Raw genomic sequence first — 12830 nt, forward strand, 5'->3', positions numbered from 1 at the left:
GACATTCCTTATTCATGTCGCCAATTCGGTCACATGCTTCATATAAATTCCCAAACCTTCTCCATACGCTATTAGCAATTAGGGATAGAGGTACTTGTCTATCCATGTCCTGAAACTCATACCCTTTCCTCTTTTTTAATAATCCCCTATAACCCAATCTTACTCAGTTTTTTGCTAGTGTCTGTAGGCAATGGACCTCTTCTCCTTTCTGGAAAAAACAGCTTGACTACTTTATTCTTTTCTGTTATTATTTTCCTAAGGATTTCTTCAATCAACCTCACTGTCTACAAAAGAAGTGTATATGGTTCAGTGCAACCTCAGTAAAACCTTGGGGACCATACCTGCACCCCACACTGTAGGGACAGACTATGTTGCTTTGGACACCATATCAGTCATTGAGCTGGCCACGGGGTGCCATACAGATCTTAGCACAGGTCCACATCTGATTTTATTTCAGAAAAGCAATAAGTGGCCTATTTGAAAACAGCTGAATTTTCTGCATCTACTGTAGGTCACAATTTCTTGGACAGATTATGAAAAAAAGTTTACAAAAATGTGGCTATTCCTGTGGTTGACTAAGCCATTTCTGTCCTAAACAAATATCTCACTTTACTCATTGAAGATGTGTCATCTTTTAAGGATTCTGTGGACAGAACATTTGATCTGCTCTTTAACCTGGCAAGCAGAGGCCTGCAACTTGTTCTTTGCCATTTCAGCATGTAAAACTTCAACTAGAGCAGAACTATGATCAACAAATATGACCCTGTCTTTCAGGATCATGCAGTTGAAGAGCAATTAAAACAGCTTCCCTCTGCTCTTCTTTTCTGCGTAGATGCCCTTGAACATGTCATAAGATAAATATCCAGGATAACTATTATCTCTGTTCATATTATGCACAGGGTTCTCTGGCCAAAAGCTTGGACAGTGAAACCTGTGTGCAAAAGATGCCTTTTCAAAGGAAGATGCCTGTTTTGTGAGGCACTTGACCATTTAACTAAAGAAGTCACAGGTGGAAAAGTTTGCTTTCTCAGAGAAATGTAACAAAACCCAGCTATTTAGGTGCTCAGGGTTTCTCTAAATGCAAGCACACCCACCCTCTTCTCAGGCTTCAACTTCAAAACCTTCAAAAAACATCCAGTTTATCACATTGCCTTCTGCTCCAAGTGTGTACTTTTCACCCTTGCTTGCTTTTCTCAGAACTCAGAGCATCCAGGTGACAGGGAATCTGGACAACCTTCTCCTGAAGAATGCATCATCCTCGAAAATCTCAGTAAATGTCCAAAAGACAATTCAACTGCTTCAGGTCTTTGTCTGGGTGATCAACTTCCAGAAATCTGCTTACCAACCTTCTATGCACTTAGAGTACCTGGGTCTAAATCTAGATATGTCTCAGGCGAGAAACATTTTCTAAAAGAAAGTCCTTTTTTCTAAGAGCTCTTTCTCAACATTTGAGGTCCAAAGGGAAATCCCACACTGAGATTCGCTGTAAGTGTTCTAGGAATAATGGTTGCCTTCATCAAGGCAGTACCCTTTGCCCAATTCCACTCAAGAACTTTGCAAGTAAACCTTCTATCCGCATGTATAAAGCAGGCTCATTCCTTGGATCCACCTACATTATCCCTCCCTCTATCACTTCAAATCTGACAGTGGGAAAATCTTTCCTCCCCTACAATTGGAAGGTTCTTATAATGGATGCAAGTCTTTCAGGCTGGGGAGGAGTATTCCAATCCTAAATGCTCTAGTTATCACCTGGTTTAAGTTCAGGCTAATGTTTGCCTGAGTCTGTCATGCTGAGCATCATATAATTCCCTACCCCATCCAAGTTATCATCCCCTAATAAAAACAAAAAAACAAGCCAAGGACTGTTTTCTGTGTTGAGTGAATGAAGGAAATGCTATGTGACTGGCTGTGCAGCAGTGGGGAACCCTAACTTCAGTGACTCCTACGGGGGTAGTGCAGAAGTCCTCTGGCCTCTATCCAACAGACCAGATCTACTCTCGCAAGCACAGCTTCACAGCATGGCTGTTGAAACCCAGGTCTCAAGAGGATAGAGAGGTCTCAGAGTCTGTGATTCCTACCTTGTTGAGGTATGAAAAGCCACATCCAGGAAGATTTATTATCGTACCTTGAAATCTTACTTCACCTTGTATGAGCACAGTCAGTTCCATCCCAGAGATTATGCTGTATCCTATGTTCTGGCCTTCCTACAGTGTGGTCTTAGTCTCATCCATCATTTACCAAAGGCTTCTGGCTTTAAATTAAAGGATCACTAATGGCATTTTTTTTTTTAATTTTAAATAACAAACATGTTATACTTACCTCCACTGTGCAGCTCATTTTGCACAGAGTGGCCCAAACCTGCTCTTCTGGGGTCCCTCGGCGGCTGTCTCGGCTCCCTCCTGCAAGGACTGGACAACTTCATGTGAGCTCCCTCGCATAGTGTGGAGTGCTTGCGGGCACGCTCCCATGATACAGCTAGTGGCCATAGCCGCTCACTGTATCACTAAGCCCCGCCCCCAGCGCGCCGTGTCATTGGATGCGATTGACAGCAGCGCAAGCCAATGGCTGCTCTGCTTTCAATCCATCCACTCTAGCCAATCAACGGCCAGGGTGAGTGGCGAAGAAGATGTCGGAGGCGAGCGCTGGACTTTCGAGGGGTCAGGTAAGTAAAACGGGGGGCTGGCACTGTCAGATGTTTTTTCACCTTAATGCATAGAATGCATTAAGGTGAAAAAAAATTTACCTTTACAACCCCTTTAAAAACTCTATTTAAAACCTTTTATTTAAGGGGTTTCTCGTATTAGGCCCCTCTTGAAGAACCCTGTGGTTCCTTGGGGCCTTAACTTGGTTCTTCCTGCCTTGAAAAAAAAACACAGTTTAAATCCATCAGGGATATTCTTTTTCAGTCTTTCACCACCAAACTAGCCTTTTTTGGTGGTTATTACATTTTTAATAACTTTCAAGCAAAGAGCCCTTATTCATACCTCACAATGACAAGGTCATATTATGCCCTAGACCTACATTTCCTCCAAAGGTGATTTCAACGTTCCACTCCTTGGGTGAGGAGTTTTAGTTTAGATCATTTTCGTTTCGTTTCGACTCCGAAACATTACACTCTCTTGTTTCTGATGTGATCATACTTCAATAAAGCCATTTGAGCTCAATTTGAAGATCCATGGTGTGCTAACAAATATCTACACTGTGTTATGCAAGATCCAGCTGGTAGTTGCTGCAGCAGGGGCGTACCTAGAGCATTTGGCACCTGGGGCGGATCCTATATCTGGCACCCCCCCACCATAAAATGTAAAAACACCCACTGTGTCCCCTGCATACCTCTACATCCTTCAATATCTTTTTGTCACTACTGTGTACCCCCCCTCTCCACAACTGCACCTCTGGACCCCTTTAAATTACACAGCACCCTGCACCTCTGGACCCCTTTACATTACACAGCACCCTGCACCTCTGGACCCCTTTACATTACACAGGACCTTGCACCTAAGGACCTCTTTACATTACACAGCAGCCTGCACCTCTGGACCCCTTTACATTACACAGCAGCCTGCACCTCTGGACCCCTTTACATTACACAGCTCTTGTACCACTGGACCCCTTTACATAACATAGCACCCTGAACCTCCTGACCCCTTTACATTACACAGCCCTTGTACCTATGGATCCCTTTACATTACACAGCACCCTGAACCTCTGGACCCCTTTACATTACACAGCCCTTGTACCTCTGGACCCCTTTACATTACACAGCACCCTGCACCTCTGCACCCCTTTACATTACACAGCCCCTCACAGCTCTGGACCCTCTGCATGTTACACAGACCCCCTACAGTGCAGACCCCACTCCCTACCATACAGACCCCCATCTACAGTGTAGACCCCCCTACAGTACAGAATCCTCCCCTACAGTGCAGACCCCTCCACCCTATAGCGCAGACCCCCCCCTACAGTGCAGACCCTCCTACAGTACAGACCCCTCCCCCTGCAGCGCAGACCCCCCTACAGTACAGACTCCCCTACAGTACAGAATCCTCACCTACAGTACAGACCCCCCTACAGTGCCGAATCTTCCCCTACAGTACAGACCCCCCTACAGTGCAGGACCCCCTTCTACAGTGCAGGACCCCTTCTACAGTGCAGGACCCCTTCTACAGTGCAGGACCCCCCTACAGTGCAGACCCCCTACAGTGCAGGACCCCTTCTACAGTGCAGGACCCCCTACAGTGCAGGACCCCCCTACAGTGCAGGACCCCCCTACAGTGCAGACCCCCTACAGTGCAGGACCCCCTACAGTGCAGGACCCCCCCCCTACAGTGCAGACCCCCCCCTACAGTGCAGGACCCCCCCTACAGTGCAGACCCCCCTACAGTGCAGACCCCCCTACAGTGCAGGACCCACCACAGTAAAGAACCCCCCTACAGTGCACAGCCTCCCCTAAGGACCCATAGTGTACCTCAAGCCCAAGGCAGCGGCATTGCAGGGGGGAGGTGCGAGCAGCACCCGAGTGGAGTGTCACCTGTTGGCTCAGTGATCCGGGAGCCGGCGCAATAATCCCCTTCTCTCTGTGGTCGCGTGACTCACGTCGCGCCGTTCTGATCAGTCTCGGCAGTGGCTGTCACTCACAGCCGAGCAGCGTGAAGCTGCCTCCCCCTCCTTGTCTACACAGTGCCGTGCATGCAGGAGGGGAAGGCGGCTTCACTCTGCTCGGCCGGGACTGATCAGAACGGCAGCGCGACGCAACCACAGAGAGAAGGGGTTTATTGCGTCGGGTCCCGGATCACTGAGCCGGCAGATGTCACTCCACTCAAGTGCTGCTCGCACCCCCCCCCCCCTGCAATGCCGCCCACTGCCAGTGCCTCGGGCTCTCTCTGTGTGGGCTGCGAACCCGAGGCACGGCGCTGTCTCCTCTTTAGTTGCAGAGGGGGGGGGGCGCTGGCCTGACACCCCCCCACTTAGTACGCCACTGTGCTGCAGCACCCAGTATCCTAGAGCCTTTTCTAGGAACGTGTGCGACGGGAATATGGATGGTTAATTTCAGATTAGGGAATAACAAAGAGTGGTACAGGCATTAAGCATGTGCCGCTCTCCAAAACTGAGAAAATAGAGCAGATCCTGATCCCAATTACCAAATTTTTTGCAAGCCCCTTTGTTTATTAGGAATGAAATACTCAATTTTCTCTGCTGTCTTTGTGTCAGACATATCATAGAGAGCAGAACTGTAGCTGCTTGCTTCACCTCCCGCCTCCCACCCCGTCCTTTGCTCAGCTGAGAGCGAGGAGGAAGGCTGTTAACCTTTCAGGGTTTTTGGTGAGGTATAAAGGCTGGGACTGGGCCTATGTGCAGGCTCTGCCCTTGTAGTGTATAGTGTAGTGTACAGACAGAGAAAGGCATATGAGCTGTCTGACAGGTTGTTGACAGACAGTGTGCCTCCCATACACAAGGTCCAATCTGTCTGGAGTCTGCAGCAGCTTTTAACATAGAATAGCATATAGTACACTAGTAACTTTTCTAATTAGGCTTTAGAACCTGCGCTAGCTGCTAGGTTACTCTGAAATAGTGGTAATGCAGATAGACCTGAAACAGGTCATCTACTTTGTTATTTTAATGCATGCCACTTGTGCCATTATTTATTATAATTGGCAGGTAAGTCTTGTTTGTTCATCCTTGTGATAGCAATAATGGTAAGTTATAAAAAAATAAAAAAATAAAGTGAGTAAAAAAAAGTTTTAAAACATTTTTAAAGCTTTCTGCCCCAGTTACACTTACACACACAAACATAAATGTCCATGTCTGGTGCGCCCCTATACAAAAAATGATTGTACCACACATTTGGTATTCCCATGCACTCCAGAATGAGAGCAATAATTCTATGGCCATCACTTACGGTTAACTTTAAAGCGTAACTCGACTTTTGTTGAAGAAAAAACATTCCTCTCTGGGTGATTCAGGTCCATTACAAGTATTTTAGCAAACTTTGTTGCAGATTCCTACCTTTTGTGTTTATGTCTATGTGGGAAAGTGAGTCTAATGGGAGTGGTTTCATAACTATCATTCAGCTGCATTGCTCTAATGAAGAAAGCTGCTGGGCCTGCATCCCTTTAGACACGATTTCCTATTGGAAGTATCTCACCAAAAATTACATTTTTGTTGCAGGGGATGCCTTTAATCTGACTTGAATCTTAATGTAGACTTCTGGGAAATTGGTGAGCCAATCACACAAGCAGGAAATTTTGTTTTATGGGGGGCGTTCTGTACACAGCATTTTCTCGGCTCGTCATAGTGTTGTATGTAACTGCGTTCTTGACGGTCGTAATTTCAGCTAACTTTTGCGTGACCGTGTGTATTCAAGGCAAACTTGAGCGGAATTCTGTCGGAAAAGCCGTTATATCTTTTTCCGACAAGAAATCCAATCGTGTGTACGTGGCATAATAGTTCCACTTTGTAAAAGCAACTCTAGTAAGGTCTGTGTCTGAACCTGACACATTTTGGTAAAGCTACTGAAGCTGGTGGCAGGGCTTATGCCATCTTGAATTAGGTAGTAGGTAGTCTTAAGGCATAAAACAACTGTTCTGGAAGCAAAAGGGTTAAAAATTAAAAGGTCAGAAACTTTATTTTTAAAAAGATGAAGAGTCTAAAGATATACCTGCTGGCTCTATAGTGACAGCAGCTACAGACATCAGTGAGGTCCTGTTTTAAAGTTAATTTGCTGCTTGTTAAACAATATGTAAATATCTGAAAATCTATAGCCTGGACAAAGTTCTACTTTAAGGTGGATGTAAACCCGATTCATTAAATTTGAGCTGGGCACATATATCTGCAGTGTTTACTTATCTCTCTTCAAAGCACTAAGTCCCGTGGCTTTTTCCTGCACTGTTCTTCTGTTATCAGCATGATAACTTCTAACAAGTTCTCTGTCAATTGTGATAAAACCAGCCTGAATTTTGTGTCATGGGAGGTCTGCCTGTTTCTGTAACACGAGAAGCAGATGCTTAAATCACAGCTATGATTAAGCATCTATTCCATATTGATGTGTAACGCGTTAGCCTGTCTGTACCTTTTCTTCACCATGATGTAAGAGATTTTGGATCTTCTACACTGTTTTACCACGAATAAAAGGTGTTATTCGGAGTGCGGCCGTTTAGCTATTTTCTTTTATTTTGTACATGATTGCAGCTGAAGTTGTGAGTGGGGAGGGAGGCTATTGGAGGCACCAACATGCTTGGAGCAGCATCGCTACCTCATATTTTAACACAATGACTACTTTCTAAAGAATATATAAAGCAGAAGACTGCAGAAATATATGTACAACTTTTGTAGGGAGATTTGTTTCATCCCTGTGTATCATCTGAGGCTGTTCACTTAACTTAGTATATGTGAGGGTTTACATCCACTTTAAGTAAATCTATGCTTATGCTTAGTTTGAATTGTTCAGTTCTAGTCCAAAGAGGAATTTTAGGCTTTAAGATGTATGTACATCCAATGCATTTTTCATTATCAAAAAATCTATAAACCTTTTTGTGCATGGCACAGTAAACCAAAAAAAATAAAAAATTGGGCTTAACAAAAAAAAAAAAAAAATCCAAATTCCAACCCAAGCAGAAAAAAAAATATTTATATATATATATATATATATATATATAGTTATATATATATATATATATATATATATATATATATTTATGCTATACTCACCCCATCTCCTAGTGCTGGCTCTCTTCTGGGTTGAATAACACCCAGTGCAATCCAACTCATTTCCTGTTAGCCCAAGGTGTCATGGTTCCACCCAGTGCTGTATTTTGGCCTAGGCCTAGGGTGCCACTTTTGGGGGGGTGGGGTGCATACCCCCCCAACGAAAAAAAAGCCCCTGTACCCGGCTCCTGCCGCTGTGGCCTCCATCAGGGGAGTACATCTGAATCCAGTGGCATCACCATGAGGGTGCGGGGGGGGGCGACGGGCGATCACACCCAGGTGACACAAGGAAGCAGTAGTAGTGGGTGCCCCCCCCCCAAATAGGCAAAGTGGTGATGTCTTCCCCTGCTCCATTTGCCAGTGGCACTGTGACAGGGAGAGAAGAGCCGCACAGTGTCTATATCTCCCCTCTCCCCTTTCTCCTGGCAGCCACGGCATCCCTCTGTCCTTCTACCACTGCGTTCCCTCCTCGCATGAAGATGACAGGGCGGGTCTTAAAAAGGAAGGGCCATATTTAAAATAGGGGATGCACCAGTTTAGTCAGGCCTAGGGCAGCAAAAAACCTAAATACGCCACTGGTTCTGACCTGAAAACAGAACAATAATTTGGGACACACTCTGATGGTGTTTCCCACATTTGTTTTTAAACTAATAGTTGGCAAATATTGAATATTTTGGGTTAAAGCTTGCAGTAGTTCAGGATTGGCGGGCCGGGTGGATGGGTTGAGAATTAGTCATTTTAGTCTTGCTTTTTTTTCCTATTGTATGGTATATCCATTCCTTTGCCACTTCAGTGTCTTGCTATGTTCACAAGATGGTGCTCATGTCTCTTAACTATGGAAGTAGCGCATTCAGTAGATTTGCAGGGCTAGCTGTATTATTCAGTCAGTATAATACACTATGTATTATATATTTATTTTCACGTATGCCAGATTAGCTGCGCGTAAAAGAAAAAAAAAAGGAAAGCGCTAGGCAGACAAACTACTTTGAAAACAACAAGCGAGTCCTTTCTTTGATAATGGTTCCTAAGTGTGTTTTTTATATCTTTCATAATCACTATAATAAGTGCTGGGCTGGGTCTAGAAGGTGGACAGTGGGCTCTGCTACAAGCCAATGAATAACGTTGCCTTATGTTTTTTTTCTTAATATCCTACACTGTATTTAAGAAACTATATTTTGTATGCCTTACACAACAATATATAATCTTATGGTGCCATCTAGTGGTCAAATACAGACTCCACACCCGTATGTCTTGAAACATTTCTCTTTCAAACCTTTTGTTCCATGTGTTGTGCATTTCCACACAGGAAATCTATCTAATTCAGTCAATAAAGAATGTCTAAAGAGGAAATCCCCTAAACAGATACACTGTTGGTGCAGTCCAATAATGAAGCGCTATGCGTCTTCACTTCATTGCACTAATATTCTTACACCAAATCTTTTCACTTGGTCTGTATTTTGACCTACTCATTCTGTTTGCTCCCTCCTCCCTCCCCCTTTTTTACCCTGTTTGTACTTTCAAATTTACCTTCCTTCCGTTTAATGTTGCTATTTGTAAAATGATGCACTCAATGGTGGAGAAGGTTCTGGGTTCTGGTAGATCATGAGCTTAAAAAGGGATTGTAAACCCTCGTGTTTTTTCACCTTAATGCATCCTATGCATTAAGGTTAAAAAAGACTTGGCAGTCACTGGCCCCCCAGCCCTCCCGAGCCCCTTCCTCTCTTCGGCGGGGACGAGCTCTCCCTCTCTCCATGGGGTCCCGCCTCTTGATTGGATAGATTGATAGCAGCGCAGCCATTGGCTCCCCTGCTGTCAATCAAATCCAATGATGCGAGCGCCGGGGGGATGGGGCCAAGTCCGCCATTCATGTCTGTGGATGCAAATGCTGGACTCGGGAGCGTGCCCGCAAGATATCCTCCTCGGGAGAACACTTCTCCTAGGGGATTATCTGATGCAGGGAAGAGCCGCAGAGGGACCCAAGAAGACAGTGTTCAGGGCCACTCTGTGCAAAACAAGCTGCACAGTGGAGGTAAGTGTGACATGTTATTTAAAAAATGATCCTTTACAATCACTTTAATATCGGCATACAATGCCAAGCTGAGGTTTCCAAAGCGAGCAAAGTCCTTTCTTGTATTGAGAGAGAGAAGGATATATTTTGTCACTGTACAAATCATTAGTAAGACCTCATCTGGAATATGCAGTTCAGTTTTGGGCACCAGTTCACAAAAAGGATATCGGGGAACTGGAGAAAGTGCAGAGAAGAGCAACCAAACTTATAAGAGGCATGGAGGAGCTCAGCTTTGAGGATACATTAGAGGAACTGAATCTATTCTATCTTGATAAAAGGAGATTAAGGGGGAATATGATCAACATGTACAAATACAGAAGGGGTTCATATAGTAAACTTGGTGTTGAGTTATTCACTTTAAGGTCATCACAGAGGACCAGTGCTGGGACAAGGCTACCCAGCGCCCAGGGCGAAAATGGCAAACTGCGCCCCCTCCCCCCGGGATTGGGCCAGTAGTGGTTTAAGGTCTGTAATGTTTGTGACATGCACTGAAATAGTGCTACCAGTGTTACACTCCAGCAACCTGGAGAGTTTAAAATTGGTGCACACATATCGGGTAGTGGTAGGTGGCGTCACTGGAAGGAAAGCTGTCACAGCAGTGGTGGTGTCCCTGGGGAAAATGTCACTGTCACTGGAAGAAATAAAAATGTCCCTATGTTGGTGGCATCACTGGGAAGGAAATAGGTTGTTATGTTGTTGGGGTCAGACTGGAGGGGAGGTGGACCCTGAGGGGTGCATGGTCCTAAAGGGATCTAGGGGGGCACTGAGGGAGTAAGGGGGGGAGGGGCTAAAAGGTCTCCAAGGGCTTGTTCAGACATGTGGCTATCATTGCTGGTGTTTGACAGCTGGTGAGGGGGGCCATATATTGCTGCCACCAGTTTTAACCCTAAAAATACTGACCTACTGTGTACAGTGCATGCCATTTCAATTTTGCCATGTGTACAGCCCTGGCTGGCATCATCTCCTTTTACAGGTGGGTGGTTGGGGCACTAAAACACTTACCTCCCTCCCACCTGTGTGCCTGAGCCCCAATGCTTAGCTTACACCTGAGCTTGAAGGAGTCATATAATAAAGGGTGGTTGAGCTAGTTTTACTGTCTCCACCCCTTTAAGCTTCAAATGTAGCCATATGGAGTATGCACAAGATGCAGCTATGATGCTATGTATCTAAAAAAAAATGAACCCCCGGTCTCATTTGGTGGGCAGTACTGCCTGCTGAACACGACCCATTTATGTAAAGTCCATGTTAATGGAATCATGACAGCATACACTAAGGACTTGTGTTAAGGATTAATAGATATGTGGGGTTCAACTTTAAGCAGCATTCCAGCCCTTTCTGTGTTTATTAAAAGTTAGTAGCTACAAAAAGCACACACTCACCTGTCCCACGATCCAGCGATGTGGTCATCCCAGCCCTCAGTTCTCTCTCCTGCCTCTCCCCAGTCACAAGTGTGGGAACCCGGCTACGACAGTCTGCGGCTTCATAGCTGGGTGTGCACTGCGCATGCGCGAGTCACTCTGTGCGTCCTGAATAGCTGGGCAATCTTCTGTGACATGTCCCAGAAGATTGCAGGCAGGGGGAGAGGCGGCCCGAGTGGGAGCCTGGTACCTGGCAAAACTAGGTACCCACTCCACCCCACCCCCCCCCCCCCCCCCCCAAAAAAAACAAAAAAACAAATGACATGCCAAATGTGGCATGTCAGGGGGTTAGGGGTCCTTAAAGTGAAACTTCCACTCTTGGGTGTGTAGCGCCCACCCCATAGGGTTTTTGTGAATAGTGATAGGCAAATTTAGCCAGGGCCTTGCACTTTTTTAGGCCTGGTTGTTTATTTGGGAGAGGGGAGTGCTAGAATAGAGGTGGGTGTGGGGGCCTGTTAACATAAAGGTAATGAACAACTTTGCAGCTCCCAAGGGAGTAGCGCGTTACAGGTGAAACTGCGCTTTAAATATAAATGGCACTGCTGTGTGTCTACTAAAAGACAGTGCACTTCTGTGTCTGTCAGGAAAGCCACGATTTTGTGCACATTCTTGACATGTAAGCACATGAACCTAGCCTTATAGCGGGCATGTGCAATTTACCTGCAGTTTTAGGTGCGCTCCTGATGAATTCTATTGAACTGTGCATTTTCTGAACACGCATCAAAGATGCAGCATGGAAGATTGTGATTTACTTTCATGAAAACACACAGTCTAATAGAATTTAATGGGAGCGCACTTAAAACTGTGGATAAACTGCACATACAATCACGCTGTGGCCAAACCACAGCACACCAGTGTGAATTCGCTACTAGGGATAAGAAAGGAGTAAATCCTTGAGGAGGCCGGGGTGGTAAGAGTATGTGTTAGTGAAGAGCAAATTAATGTTGGAGTACAGAGTATGTGCTAGGCTACATGATGGGAACAGGAAAGTTAGAAGAGCTAAAAGCATACTGGGATGGAAAGGGTGTCAGACAGAGGGCTGTGTGGCAGGACATGTGTACTATGTGAGAGAGAGAGAGAGAGAGAGAGAGAGAGAGAGAGAGAGAGAGAGAGAGAGAGAGAGAGAGAGAGACCAGAACAAGTGAAGGAGAAGTGTCCCAGGAAGGAGAGCAAGTTGGGGGCAGGGGTGTAGCTTGCTGGAGGATAGCTGCAGATAAGGCACAGTTGGATGAACGGAGAAGTCGGGGAATCAGTAGATCCTGTGGTGGATTAAAAGCGCAGTCACTCCTGTCAGTGAGTCAGGAGCAGCAACAGAAGCTCCCAGTGCGCCCCCTTCACAACAGACTAAGACCCCGCCCAGGGCAAGTGTGCCTCCCGCCCACCCCTTGTACCAGGAAACAGGGGGCACTCTTTACGTCTAGAGGAAAAAAGATTTCATCTCCAAATACAGAAAGGTTTCTTCACTGTAAGAGCTGTGAAAATGTGGAATGGAGTCCCTAAAAAGCTGGTCTTAAAAAGGCCTGGATTCTTTCTTAAATGTACATAATATAACTGAGTACTGACATTTGTAGAGAAAGCTGATCCAGGGAATATCTGATTGCCTCTTGGGGGATCAGGAAGGAATGTTTTTCCCCCGCTGA

This window comes from Lithobates pipiens, unplaced genomic scaffold, assembly GCF_037356315.1.
Source record: "Lithobates pipiens isolate NorthernLeopardFrog02 unplaced genomic scaffold, aLitPip1_a1.2 Scaffold_13, whole genome shotgun sequence".
Classification (NCBI taxonomy): Eukaryota; Metazoa; Chordata; class Amphibia; order Anura; family Ranidae; genus Lithobates; species Lithobates pipiens.